Source organism: Lycorma delicatula, chromosome 3 (genome assembly GCF_047948215.1).
Source record: "Lycorma delicatula isolate Av1 chromosome 3, ASM4794821v1, whole genome shotgun sequence".
Classification (NCBI taxonomy): Eukaryota; Metazoa; Arthropoda; class Insecta; order Hemiptera; family Fulgoridae; genus Lycorma; species Lycorma delicatula.
The window spans coordinates 81,885,401-81,899,150 of NC_134457.1; the positions used below are offsets into that span (position 1 = coordinate 81,885,401).

The 13,750-nt window shown below is 28.1% G+C and overlaps 1 protein-coding gene and 1 non-coding gene across 7 annotated transcripts in view; both read right to left on the bottom strand.

The window, feature by feature from the left end:
* LOC142321737 (uncharacterized) overlaps nt 1–13,750 on the bottom strand; it is a 49,232-nt gene that overhangs the window by 9,113 nt on the left and 26,369 nt on the right. Inside the window, exon 2 of one of the 6 annotated variants that reach the window (XM_075360067.1) lies at nt 3,468–3,895. The exons of the other annotated variants lie outside the window; for them this stretch is intronic. The gene's annotated coding sequence lies outside the window, so the exon portion shown is untranslated. The remainder of the gene's footprint in view (nt 1–3,467; nt 3,896–13,750) is intronic. 6 annotated transcript variants of the gene reach the window in all.
* Nucleotides 7,107–7,268, bottom strand: LOC142322528 (U1 spliceosomal RNA). The gene has a single exon (XR_012755922.1). It is a non-coding gene; the product is annotated as a U1 spliceosomal RNA (small nuclear RNA).

Genomic DNA, 13,750 nt, shown 5'->3' on the forward strand with positions numbered 1-13,750 from the left:
GATTATTATAATTTAATTTACCTGGAGTAATGAAATTAACAAGAAATAATATTGTGTAATAGTAAAAAACGCTCATCTGTTCATTATTTGATCAAGGACTAAAAATTATTTAAAAATATGAACTTTTAAAATTACAAACTGAATCAAATTTTATAATAAAGATGGTTTTTAATCATCTTTGCATCCGTCTTCAGTGACTTAGAACTCAGGACTGAGAATATTAACTAATGTTTTATGGCCTGTGAATGTAAAATCATTGTAACAAATTTTTTCTTACTATCTAACTTAATAAATATTTCTGTTGATATTAATATTAAATTAACATTTGATATTAATTTTTAATCTCTGCATTTTGTGTTTTACAAATGACATTTTTTGGTTACATTAGATAATTTCGGATTAAAATTTTTACGCGTTTCTATACATTTGAAGAAACAATATTTGAATGATTAATTTGTTCTAGCAGTGTATGTACTATCTCTGTCACAATACTTATTTTTGAATATGCTGCTTAGATTTTATATATTTTACTTTATTTTCCACAAATTATTTCAGGTAATATTTATTATTGAAGAATTTTATCATGTTTTTATTTTTCTACTTTGGTTTTTATAAACAAGAAATCATTGTCAAATTAAAAAAATAAATAAATTTAAGCAAACCAAAGTGGCCATGACAAAGACTTTATATGTAATACTGTGTACTCAAAATATTTAAGAACAAGATTAACAAAACAAACTTGAAATGAAAAAAATAAGAATAAAAGATAAATGACCAGAAATTACTTTAACAAATTATATAATAAGGAAATATGCAATATATATAATTTTGCATTTTTATTTTGAAAATAAAAATGTTAAAATATATTAATGAAAAAAAATTCTTAATATTTATACATATGAATTAAGCAAATAATAAAAATAGAAGTGTTATGACTCTAATTGTAGGTATTCTAATAAAACAAAGCAATCATTCAAAGAACATTTATGTGACTACAATAGGGCAAGTAAAAATGAAAATTTAGATATACCTGTTGTAACAGATTATCTAATATTTGTAATAAATTCAAAATAAAGAACAGAAAATAGTTTAAAAATACTTGTTTTTTTAACAATAATTTTTTTTCTGAACTGCCTAATAACAACTCTCCTTCTAGATGGTCGATTCTCCCCCAGTGAACTGAAGACTGCCAACATCCAATATTTTTGTAAAGACTTAATTTACTGTCCAAGTGCAAACTCATAAAATAACCAACCCTAACCTAGTGATAAATTAGATAGGCATGAATAAAATAGTATCCAACAAGAAAACCAGAATAAAATCATAAACAAAACAGTTTTGTAAGGAAAAAAATGAACTGCCCCAAACTAGATGGATAAAAGAAATTGCCATAAAAATCTTGATCAGAACAGGATCACAAAGTACACAATTAATTATAAAATAAAAAAATAGATAAAAATAATAGATAATACATAATAATATAATATTAAAACATGAAAGTAATAAACATAAAAAAATTACTACAAAATAATTCACAGTTCATTAATCTCTAGAAGGCAGTAATGAAATTTGCTTGAGCCCATATTTTGTAAACATTGAATGGAATTGCAGAAAATTTGGGATGAATTAGTATTATTTAAAAATCCATTGAAGAAATAATGATTTTGTAAAAGAGAATATTATAATCATATGTAAAGAAATTGATGGGAAGAATTTTTTTATGTCAGATAATATATTAATATTAGGAATGGAAATATAATAAGCCTTTTTCTTGTAAGGTGAAGTATTATGTTGGGTTACGTAAAAACAGTTCTGTTGCCCAGTTTGATACAAATGGATATTGTTTCTTTTTTTTATAAACATCTACTCATTTTTGCAAAAAATTGCATATTTAAAAAAACAAACATGCGAATATGTTGAAATTTGTTTATTGAAATATCAGTCTATTCGGACTGATGGATGGTTCATTTACTATTATTGATAAAAAAAACAATAAAATACACATGATACTATGATAAAAAAATATATATACAGAGTGAGTCAAAATTAAGGAAACCCCGAAACAACTTTATGAGAGAGAGGGTCACACTTTTAATGATGAGGGGCTTTGGTGATAAGAGTTAGGTTGTATAATGATGTTTGTGAATCGTTCATTGCAACATTTAATAATCGCAACCATGTTCCAGATAGAATACTGTAACTTTCAGTGTAAGGTATCGCTCAACTACTTTATCTTTTGAGAAGAAATGAAATTCATCTCCCCCCCTATATTTAAATAGTATACCCATATTTTAAATGGTAACACTCTGTGTGGTAAATCATTATAGAGGTCTCTTTAAGACAATAAAAAGTTGGTATGATGTCTGTATCCAAAATGGTGGCATGATGAAGTCTGGATTTTGAAAATTACTAAGTTTAGTAAGTTCAAATAATAAAATTAAATAAAAAGAAATTAAACAGAATTAAATAAAAATTTAATCTAATTTAGTTAAAATCTATTTGAAAAGTTAAATTCAGATTTTAAAAATAGTAAACAAAATTTATTTTTTAACACAAAAAATTGTTTTTGTTCCAATTTAGTGAGTAAATGAATAAAAATATTGTAACCTAATCATGCTGATCATTATTGATTATTGATGGTCTCTTATTATTGTTGCAAAACTGAAGCTTACTTCATTTTTGTGTAATATTCAATTTAGTGTTTTATTTACTACATTGTTAAGTTTCTTATGAGAATTTATTGTGACAATTGGATAATTGATTTTATCTACCCTTACCCTTTTGTAAGCCACTTCTGTTATTTGCATCTTTTTTGTAATTGTTTTTTACTGAATTAATTTTTTCTGTGCTACTTGCTATCAACAAGTCATTTAGTAAAACAAGAGGGTCACACTTTTAATGGTGATAATATATAATAAACCCCTATTTGGTGACAGAGTTAGGTTGTATAATGAGGTTTGTGAACTGTTCAATGGAATGTTTAATAATCGTAACCCTATTTCAAAATGTACAGGTCAAAAACCATCAAATGATTTAAAGAAATAGGGAGCATTAATAATAGGGGAAAACCAGGGAGGCCTAAATCAGCTACAAATAATAACAAATCATTAGAGATTATGCAAGAATTTATTGAGGATCCTTCATTCCTTGACTTGAACAGCAGCATGAAAATATAACATTAGCCAGAGTTCAGCGATTCAAACATTAAAAAGTGAAATTTCAAACCCTTCAAAAGTCATCTGTTCCAAGAACTTAATGAAGATGAGTACGATTGAAGACTTTAGTTCTGTGAAATTATGATGAACAATATCTGTTCAGATCCTAATTTAATAAACAACATAGTTTTTATTGATGAGGTCACATTTAAAAAAAAAATAGCAATGTAAATCATCATAACTGTCGATAGTGGAATATGTATTTATACGTAAAGATGATATTAGGCAAAAATAGTCTAGTAAGCCACTCACACTGTATCCAGTCAAAGTAAATGTATGGGCAGGTATTGTTGGTGGATGATTGATGATAGGACCTATATTGATGGAGATTTACACGCATTGAAATATGAGGCTTTGCTTCTCAACTACATCATTCCAAATATTCAAAACGTTGTTAGCCCAATTTCCAAAACATTTTGGTTTCAACAAGATGGTGCTCCCCTCATTTCGATTGTGAAATTTTACGTGAAATTCTTTTCCTGAAATGGTCAGTGAGGTCGACCAATGGCACCGACTTCTCACCACTGAATTACTCTCTTGGGGCCGCTTACAAAGTATTGCTTATCATAATAAGCCCCAAGATATCGATGATTTACAAAACAGAATCCAAAATCAGCACAAATTATCATTAGTGAATCATTAAATGATGCAGTATCATCCTTTTACAACCAACTGGGACACTGTCAAACAACAGAAGGAGTACATTTTGAACATTTATTAAAATTAAATGTAAGTAAATAAGCAAACATTATTTTTATTTTAAAACTAAATTTATTTGATAATATCCATTTAATCAAATTATTATAAATTTATTTATTTGTAGTTACAGTTCCTTAAATTACACTGATAGACAAAAATAAATGTTCTATTGTTTCTCTAAGTGTGAAACTACTTCTTAAATTTCTTTTTTGTGTACATTGCAGATCTGTAAATACAAATTTTCAATCACCTTTAGTTTGAAATATATTACGCTTCAAAAAAAATTAAGGGAAAGTATAGTTAAAATCTGTAAAATTTATAATTTTGCATGGTCATACATGTGTACGAATGATTTCGCTGATGCCTTTCTTTTATAAGTAGCCTCAGGCACATTCCAAATTAATGTCCAACAGTAATCACCTAGCATGTTAGTATTCCATCTCCCTTTATAGCAGTTTTCCATCAACAAAATGTTGATGGAAAACTGCTATAGCTCTATGTTACCTTTCCATAGCTCTAAATGAAGTAAGAAGTTGTTGATTAACAATATCATGGTAATTATCGGATTTTTTTTTGCCGAGAAATGTGTTTTGCAAACGTCTTCAAATGAAGAAAATGTTGATGGAAAACTGCTATAGCTCTATGTTACCTTTCCATAGCTCTAAATGAAGTAAGAAGTTGTTGATTAACAATATCATGGTAATTATCGGATTTTTTTTTGCCGAGAAATGTGTTTTGCAAACGTCTTCAAATGAAGCCCAAGCTGCACTTTTTACATTACTTAACATTGAGTTAAATACATCATCTTTGACCAGCTCTCTTATTTGAGGACCAACATTTGTTGGTCCTCAAATAAGAGAACTCCTTCTTTAATTTTTCCTTCATTTACATTCGGTAATTTCTGCCTGATGTACAAAAATCCAGGATTATCCTTCTTCATTGTTTTTACAAAATTTTTCATTGGTCCTAGCTTGATATGGAGAGAGGGTAGAAATATTTTTTTAGGTTCAACTAAGGGCTCATGAATAATATTTTTCACATTTGGAGTTAGGTTATCTCGTTTCTTCCACTCTTTGGGAAGATAATGTTTATCCCTACCTCGGCTATCCCATTCACAAAGAAAACACATGTACTTAGTATAGCCTAACTGCATGCCTAACAAAATAGCTGTAACTTTCAAATCACCACATATGTTCCAGCTTTGCTTTTTATAATTTATTTTTTCAAAAATGTCTTTCATCATATCGTATGTCTTTAAAATAATATCATAAGCGATTGGTATTGAAGGAAGTTTGTTACTGTTGTGTAGTAGAACCAGTTTTAAACTATACCTGGACAAGTGCAACTTAAGCACATCAATATTTGTGCAATAAACCAAATTATTTTCATTATAAAGTAATGAGAAAGTTTTTTTGTCAGCTACAAAAGCCCAAAATTTTTATATTTTTTTGAAGTAAATTCCAACCTTGCAGTCTTGATCCTAACAGTTCAGCTTCATTTTTTGATAAATTTAAATACGTAACCAAGTCATTTAATTCACTTTGTGATATAAGATGTGGCTTATTGGAAGATAATTCAAAACCAAAATCATTGTTGTCTTCATCAGTACTGGCTGATACTTCATCGCTGCTTTCGAAACATACATTCACAGATGGCTTAGGAACTGAAATAATTACACTGTGAGGTACAGGCCTGATTGCAGATTGCAATGAATATTTTATAGTATGTTTAGATTTTTTAGAAATTCCAGACACACTTGTTAATCCAAAGTAACAATCTGTTACATGATCCATTGGTTCACGCCAAACCACAGGTACATATGTCATAATATGTGACTATGATATGATTTAATTCTTTGTCTAATATAGTTTATTTATAGCTTACACATTATATTAACAAAGTTAAACAATAAAAAATGATATAACAAAATACAATATAGGAGCTTAAAATGCTAAGTATACGTTGATAAATGAAAAAATCGTTTAATTAAAATTAAACATTTTTCAAAAATGGTGAGCAATAGAAAGATTCTGAGTTTGTATTCGTTTTCAGCACCAAAAACAGATTAAATTCATGTATCATCACGTTACAAAACAAAAATTATGTTTATCAGCATTATAGAAGAGTAGATTTTATCTGTGATTAGACTATATCTGATTGAGACTGTAGAGAAGCAATTATTTCTACTTTTTACACCGAAAAATATGTTTTTAAATTTATCCATAATAATCTAAAATAAACCCTTTAAACCCATCTAGTTGTATATCTTTGGATATAAAATTAATGAATATTAATTTCCTTCTTATATTACAAATACTATTAACTTCTTTTGGGCTAAAGCATAATAAACTCTGCTACATTAATGTTTAACTAAAAATGTTAATATTAACTAATTGACCGAACTATATATATAGTGTGATGCAGATTGGGTAAAATTTCCCCAAAAGCAGAAAAGAAATAAATGAAGCACAAGAAAAATTATAGGGAGAGTGTGAGCTCCTAAAAAATTATATAAATGTGTTGAACGATTTAGGTTTAATTTCTGGCAAGAGTCTGATATTTCTTCACTTATCATTTTTTAATAATATATGTATTGCTTGTCTTAAATCATAATTCTAAAATAAATTGAATATATAGCCTTTGGGGATTATTTAGCCAAGAAACGTGCTAAGGATATGAATGTTTAACATCTGTGAAGGACTATTTCTTGAGAGATGTTCTGTACCTTACCAATTGATATGTCCCATATCATATCATATCCTTGTGATCGAGCGCCAATTATATGGTTGGTAAGAAGGTAGGCAGGCAGGCAGCAAACTTAACTCTGGGCGCATAAAAGAAATAGATGACAATGTTCTCCATTTATGGCAATGTATAACACATGTAGAATAAATCGTCGGGGCTGGCTGTTTTACATGGTATTTTTCCTACGCGAGACTACACTACGCACTCACTAGTTTGGCGATTTCCCCAAATCAATATACGAGTTTTCCATATGATTTATTTTACGGTGTTACCGGGGGATAAATAGAAAAATGGAAGTACTTACTACCCTATTTTATTTCCAAGCAGTATAGATATAGTAAGTAATATTATACCAAACAATGTATTTAAAGTAGGCTGGACCCAAATAAGTGAAGGACAGAGTTTGAAAACGCTGTAATTGAAATAGAATAACTTTGTACTATTATGGTGGGACAGCGCGAACGCAGTCCCAACTCTCAAAAATTACGCGCCCGAGATATCCACATTTGGGATATTCGCAGGGGTCAACCAGTCCGGAGTGCAATGGACAAGCCTCACCCTGGAGAAACCGCCTTAATGATCACGGTAACCTCCACGCCAGGTAAGTATGAGTTCATTACCTTATTGACAACAGCCCACATAAAATGAAACTACCCCAAAATCGAGAAGTTACAGCGTTAAAATGTAAAAATTGCAATTTATGTCGTCTAAAACGTTCAATTGGAATTAATTCTATATAAACAAAATAATAATAAAGAAGTAACAGTTATTTTTTTCAATATCTAAACAAGCAATAATAATTATTTTGTGTCAAATCTAATAAAATATTTCGGCTAGCCGTATTTAGTTCTCCTGTTTACCGCTAGGGTGAATGTTCGTACTAACAACAGAAAGATTGTTTTTTAATGCTGCAAGACGTCAGAAATGTGGACTGCATTTTTAATAATAACTTCTTGGTTAAATGAATAAGTAAATGTGTATCACATTTTATAGAAACTACAAATATAATAAAAAAAGACTGTTTCATATTTTTTTAATAACTATTTCATGTTTGTATGATAAAAAGGTTTTTTTTTAATAGATAAGAAATTGTGGAAGGGTTTTTAATGTTGTCAACTATAATTATTCAACAACACAATCAAACATGCTCCTTTATTATAGTTTTTTTTTCTACTCTGCAGACTCAAGTTATTATTAATGGCTTTACAAACTAAGCTATAAATGCCCTACCATTCAACAAATTTTATTTTTTTAAATAGTTTGTAATTTGCCACAAAACGGGGGGCAATACGCTGTCTGATTCTTCTTCATTATTATTTAAAAGAAATACTGAAGAGCAAAGGTTAACTGCTAGGATAGAAATTAAATTTGAAAGTAAAAAGAAAAAACAGAGTAGTATAATGAAGAACTAAGTATTATGAAGTAGAACGCAACATAATAATTTTTTTTGTATTTATTAAGTAAAAAAATTACAATGGATAGAGAAAGTAAGCTTATGTAAATAGTGGACTGGTGCGAATAGGATGAGTTTTCATGCAGAAAAAGAAATCTGCTAGTATCAGTTGTAGTTGATCTGGGAATTCTTGAAAACAGTTATGTTGATAGTAGTGCTTTACGAGAGGAAAACGTGAGCAATAGTAAAAATAGTTTAGAAAAGAATAGAGGCCTTTGAAACATGGGACTGCAGAGATTGTTGAAAATTAGATGATCTGTAAAATCTGACTGAAGAGGTTTTTAAGACAAATATGAGATGTTGGAAATTTGTGGCAAATCTTTTAAAAAGATAAAAATGGTTGGTAGGCCATCCATTAAGGCATGGCTTTATTTAATTTGATGATGAAGGATTTTCAGAAATTAAAAATCATAGAATTGGAAAAACATTGTAATGTATAAAACAGAAAACTGAGAATGTAAGATGTAGTAAATAAATCAAGATTAAAAAATTAGCACAGAATATAAAGGAATGTAGAATTGCAGAAAACTAGCCAATAAATGGTCAAATACTCATACATACATCATAAGGCAAAAATATGTCGTATAAGTATTTATTTGCATAAAAAATTGTAAGTATTTATTCATAAAATAGTGAAACACATTTAACTTGTGTAAGTGGATGTATCAGGCTAATGATTAACTACATGCTTCAGTGAGGGAAGCTGCTGAAAGAAATAGTTGCATTTCAATATTTTTTACTTTCAGTTTAGTCTCTTAATTATTATTTGATGCAGATTTCTATATCTACCACGATAAACCTAGGTAATAATACAGCTAATATACACATTATTATTTAAAAGTAATACTGAAGAGCAAAGGTTAACTGCTAGGATGGAAATTAAATTTGAAAGTAAAAATATTACTAGACATTTGTTTATCATAATAAACAAAATATATAATAATGTATAATAATGCTTATATTAATGTACTAAATTAGTTAATAAAACATACTTATAAAAGTATTCCCTGTGTGTATTTGTGTATAAAAAAAATAATTTTATTTTTTTCTGATGCTTTTGCAGTATTTATAATGTCAATTGTGTGTGTGAGTATGCATGTAACAATTGGAAAAATGAAATTTAATTTAATTAATTGTGAGGAAGAAAAATGTCTTAAATACGTGAATCATTTAATTCATAGTGTAAAAGACAAATTCATGATTTTATTTGTTAAAGTGAGTATTTATATTTTATTATTATCATTTTTCTTCCCTTTTTTGTACATGAAATTATGTTATCAAAACGAGAATATTTATTACCATGTTCTATAAACTGAGATTCTTCATCTGCTCTTTCCTGTCATTAGTGATACAAATTATTGGTCTTCCAATGATATTGCCATGTGGATATAATGGTTTTTTTGTTACCTCTGATGATACTGCTGGTGGATTTTTTTAGAATTAGGCCAATGTGTATTAAGAATGTGATTGAAAAGCATATGTAATTTAAATTGTGTTTATTCATTTTTTATATCATTCTTGTATGTGTATATATTTAATAATTTTTATTATTTAAATCATATGGAAAACTCGTATATTGATTTGGGGAAATCGCCAAACTAGTGCGTAGTGTAGTCTCGCGTAGGAAAAATACCATGTAAAACAGCCAGCCCCGACGATTCATTCTACATGTGTTATACATTGCCATAAATGGAGAACATTGTCATCTATTTCTTTTATGCGCCCAGAGTTAAGTTTGCTGCCTGCCTGCCTACCTTCTTACCAACCATATAATTGGCGCTCGATCACAAGGATATGATATGATATGGGACATATCAATTGGTAAGGTACAGAACATCTCTCAAGAAATAGTCCTTCACAGATGTTTAACATATATATTCTTGGCTAAAGAATCCCCAAAGGCTATTATATATATACTACATTCAATTTATTTTAGAAATATGATTTAAGACAAGCATTCATATATTGTTAAAAAATGATAAGTGAAGAACTATAAGACTCTTGCCAGAAATTAAACAGTGTACAAAGGGGCGCATAAGAGGCTTAGCCTCTTATGGGACCTAAGAGGTTGACTCTTATGCGCCCCTTATCTTATCTTATCTTATCTTATATATGGATGTAGTGCTGACACCTACACTTTGCAATGAAATGCAATGATGCAACGTTTACATGAAATCAAACCCATTTACAATGTGAAAAGATTGGAGTATGTAGCTTTAATGCTTAACAACATGATGAAAATATGGACTACCTGAAAACTGTCATGTTTTCAGATGTGGTGAAGTTCCACATTAGCAGTATACATAAATAGGTCCATATCTTTTCGCACATAAAAATTATTAAATATATACACATACAAGAATGATATAAAAAATGAATAAACACAATTTAAATTAAACATATGCTTTTCAATCACATTCTTAATACACATTGGCCTAATTCTAAAAAAATCCACCAGCAGTATCATCAGAGGTAACAAAAAAACCATTATATCCACATGGCAATATCATTGGAAGACCAATAATTTGTATCACTAATGACAGGAAAGAGCAGATGAAGAATCTCAGTTTATAGAACATGGTAATAAATATTCTCGTTTTGATAACATAATTTCATGTACAAAAAAGGGAAGAAGACAAAATGATAATAATAAAATATAAATACTCATTTTAAACAAATAAAATCATGAATTTGTCTTTTACACTATGAATTAAATGATTCACGTATTTAAGACATTTTTCTTCCTCACAATTAATTAAATTAAATTTCATTTTTCCAATTGTTTGTTACATGCACACTCACACACACAATTGACATTATAAATACTGCAAAAGCATTAGAAAAAAATAAAATTATTTTTTTTATACACAAATACACACAGGGAATACTTTTTATAAGTATGTTTTATTAACTAATTTAGTACATTATTATAAGCATTATTATATATTTTGTTTATTATGATAAACAAATGTCTAGTAATGTTTTTTTTTTTAGTTACAGCTAACGATATGTGTTCCTGATTTCTGCACCAAGGGTAAAATGAAACCCTACTGAAACTCTTGGGAACCAAATTTAGGATTAAAATGCAGATTTTTTAGTTTTATATGTTCCTCGATTAAAAAAATTGAGTAAAACAAGCATCATAACTGTCCTGTAGTCACAAAATCCAAGCATACTGTAATAAAAAAAAGCAAAAAAAACACTTTTATAGGGTTTTTTTGTAAATTAATTTTGTTTAGTGACAACAAACAAATTAAAATTTATAAAAAAAAAATTAATAGTGAATTTCAATTCTGAGAAAATTGATTAGATTGCGAAGTCAATAGAAGATTATTACAAGTTTTGGAAATTTGATTTTAATATAAAAGAAACAGACCAAAATGTGACAAAAGATTTTTTAAAGAAACAAGAGTCATCTTTATTACATTGAAAACAAATTTTGAAACGAATATTGAACCTCAAAATTTAATCGTTATATATATATCACAAAATACATAAAACTGAATAAAAAATTAGACTTAAAAAGATTAAAAATTACATCAATAGCTTTTTATTTCAAAATGATCTATTACTGAAATATTTATGAATAAATGTACTGACATATATTCATAGTAGTTTGACATGCCCTCCATTTTACTGAATAAAACTTCTAGAGGGCAAATTTACTTTGTGAAATCCGTACTTAGTTGTACTTTGAAAGAATGAAAATAATGTATGAATTATTTACAAACTTAACAAAAAAGAAATTAACATTTTCTAATCTGTGTTAGCAAATTAGAAAAAAAATGTGAATTTGTTGCTTTTAAGGTAAAAAAATCAGTAAGATAAAAAATCCAGTAATAAATTAATTTTTGGTGTAAAACAGGTAAGTCACTTTATTATCTGTATTGTGATTTATCCTATGGGATGATTTTGTTATAAAAAATTGTGTATAATGTGTAGGATGATAAATTGGATATCTTTAGATAAATTCAGACAAAAGGTTTTGCTGAAATTATGTAAAACAATGACTGCACCTTGCTGTTCAGTAAAGCTTGGGTGATGAATAAATACATATTGTAATCAGAAAAAAATAAATTTTTTTGCCCAATGCATTTTAGATGGATCAACAAACTTAGATATTCAGCTAGAATTACAAATATTTTGTATTAAATGAGATAATTAGGTCTTTCTGATCAAAATTAACTCAAAATTTACTAAAAATGCCACTTTTACTAGGAAATATAATCAACAACTGACAGAGATCGCACAAAGCGAAAAAAAAGATGGGAGGCAAAGTAAGTAGAAATGGCAAATCTTTAAGGCAATGACAATTAACAAATTCATTCACTCATGAGTGAGTGAAGGAAGTGTATGTATATTAGCTGTATTATTACCTAGGTTTATCATGGTAGATATAGAAATCTGCATCAAATAATAATTAAGAGACTAAACTGAAAGTAAAAAATATTGAAATGCAACTATTTCTTTCAGCAGCTTCCCTCACTGAAGCATGTAGTTAATCATTAGCCTGATACATCCACTTACACAAGTTAAATGTGTTTCACTATTTTATGAATAAATACTTACAATTTTTTATGCAAATAAATACTTATACGACATATTTTTGCCTTATGATGTATGTATGAGTATTTGATCATTTATTGGCTAGTTTTCTGCAATTCTACATTCCTTTATATTCTGTGCTAATTTTTTAATCTTGATTTATTTACTACATCTTACATTCTCAGTTTTCTGTTTTATACATTACAATGTTTTTCCAATTCTATGATTTTTAATTTCTGAAAATCCTTCATCATCAAATTAAATAAAGCCATGCCTTAATGGATGGCCTACCAACCATTTTTATCTTTTTAAAAGATTTGCCACAAATTTCCAACATCTCATATTTGTCTTAAAAACCTCTTCAGTCAGATTTTACAGATCATCTAATTTTCAACAATCTCTGCAGTCCCATGTTTCAAAGGCCTCTATTCTTTTCTAAACTATTTTTACTATTGCTCACGTTTTCCTCTCGTAAAGCACTACTATCAACATAACTGTTTTCAAGAATTCCCAGATCAACTACAACTGATACTAGCAGATTTCTTTTTCTGCATGAAAACTCATCCTATTCGCACCAGTCCACTATTTACATAAGCTTACTTTCTCTATCCATTGTAATTTTTTTACTTAATAAATACAAAAAAAATTATTATGTTGCGTTCTACTTCATAATACTTAGTTCTTCATTATACTACTCTGTTTTTTCTTTTTACTTTCAAATTTAATTTCTATCCTAGCAGTTAACCTTTGCTCTTCAGTATTTCTTTTAAATAATAATGAAGAAGAATCAGACAGCGTATTGCCCCCCGTTTTGTGGCAAATTACAAACTATTTAAAAAAATAAAATTTGTTGAATGGTAGGGCATTTATAGCTTAGTTTGTAAAGCCATTAATAATAACTTGAGTCTGCAGAGTAGAAAAAAAAACTATAATAAAGGAGCATGTTTGATTGTGTTGTTGAATAATTATAGTTGACAACATTAAAAACCTTTCCACAATTTCTTATCTATTAAAAAAAAACCTTTTTATCATACAAACATGAAATAGTTATTAAAAAAATATGAAACAGTCTTTTTTTATTATATTTGTAGTT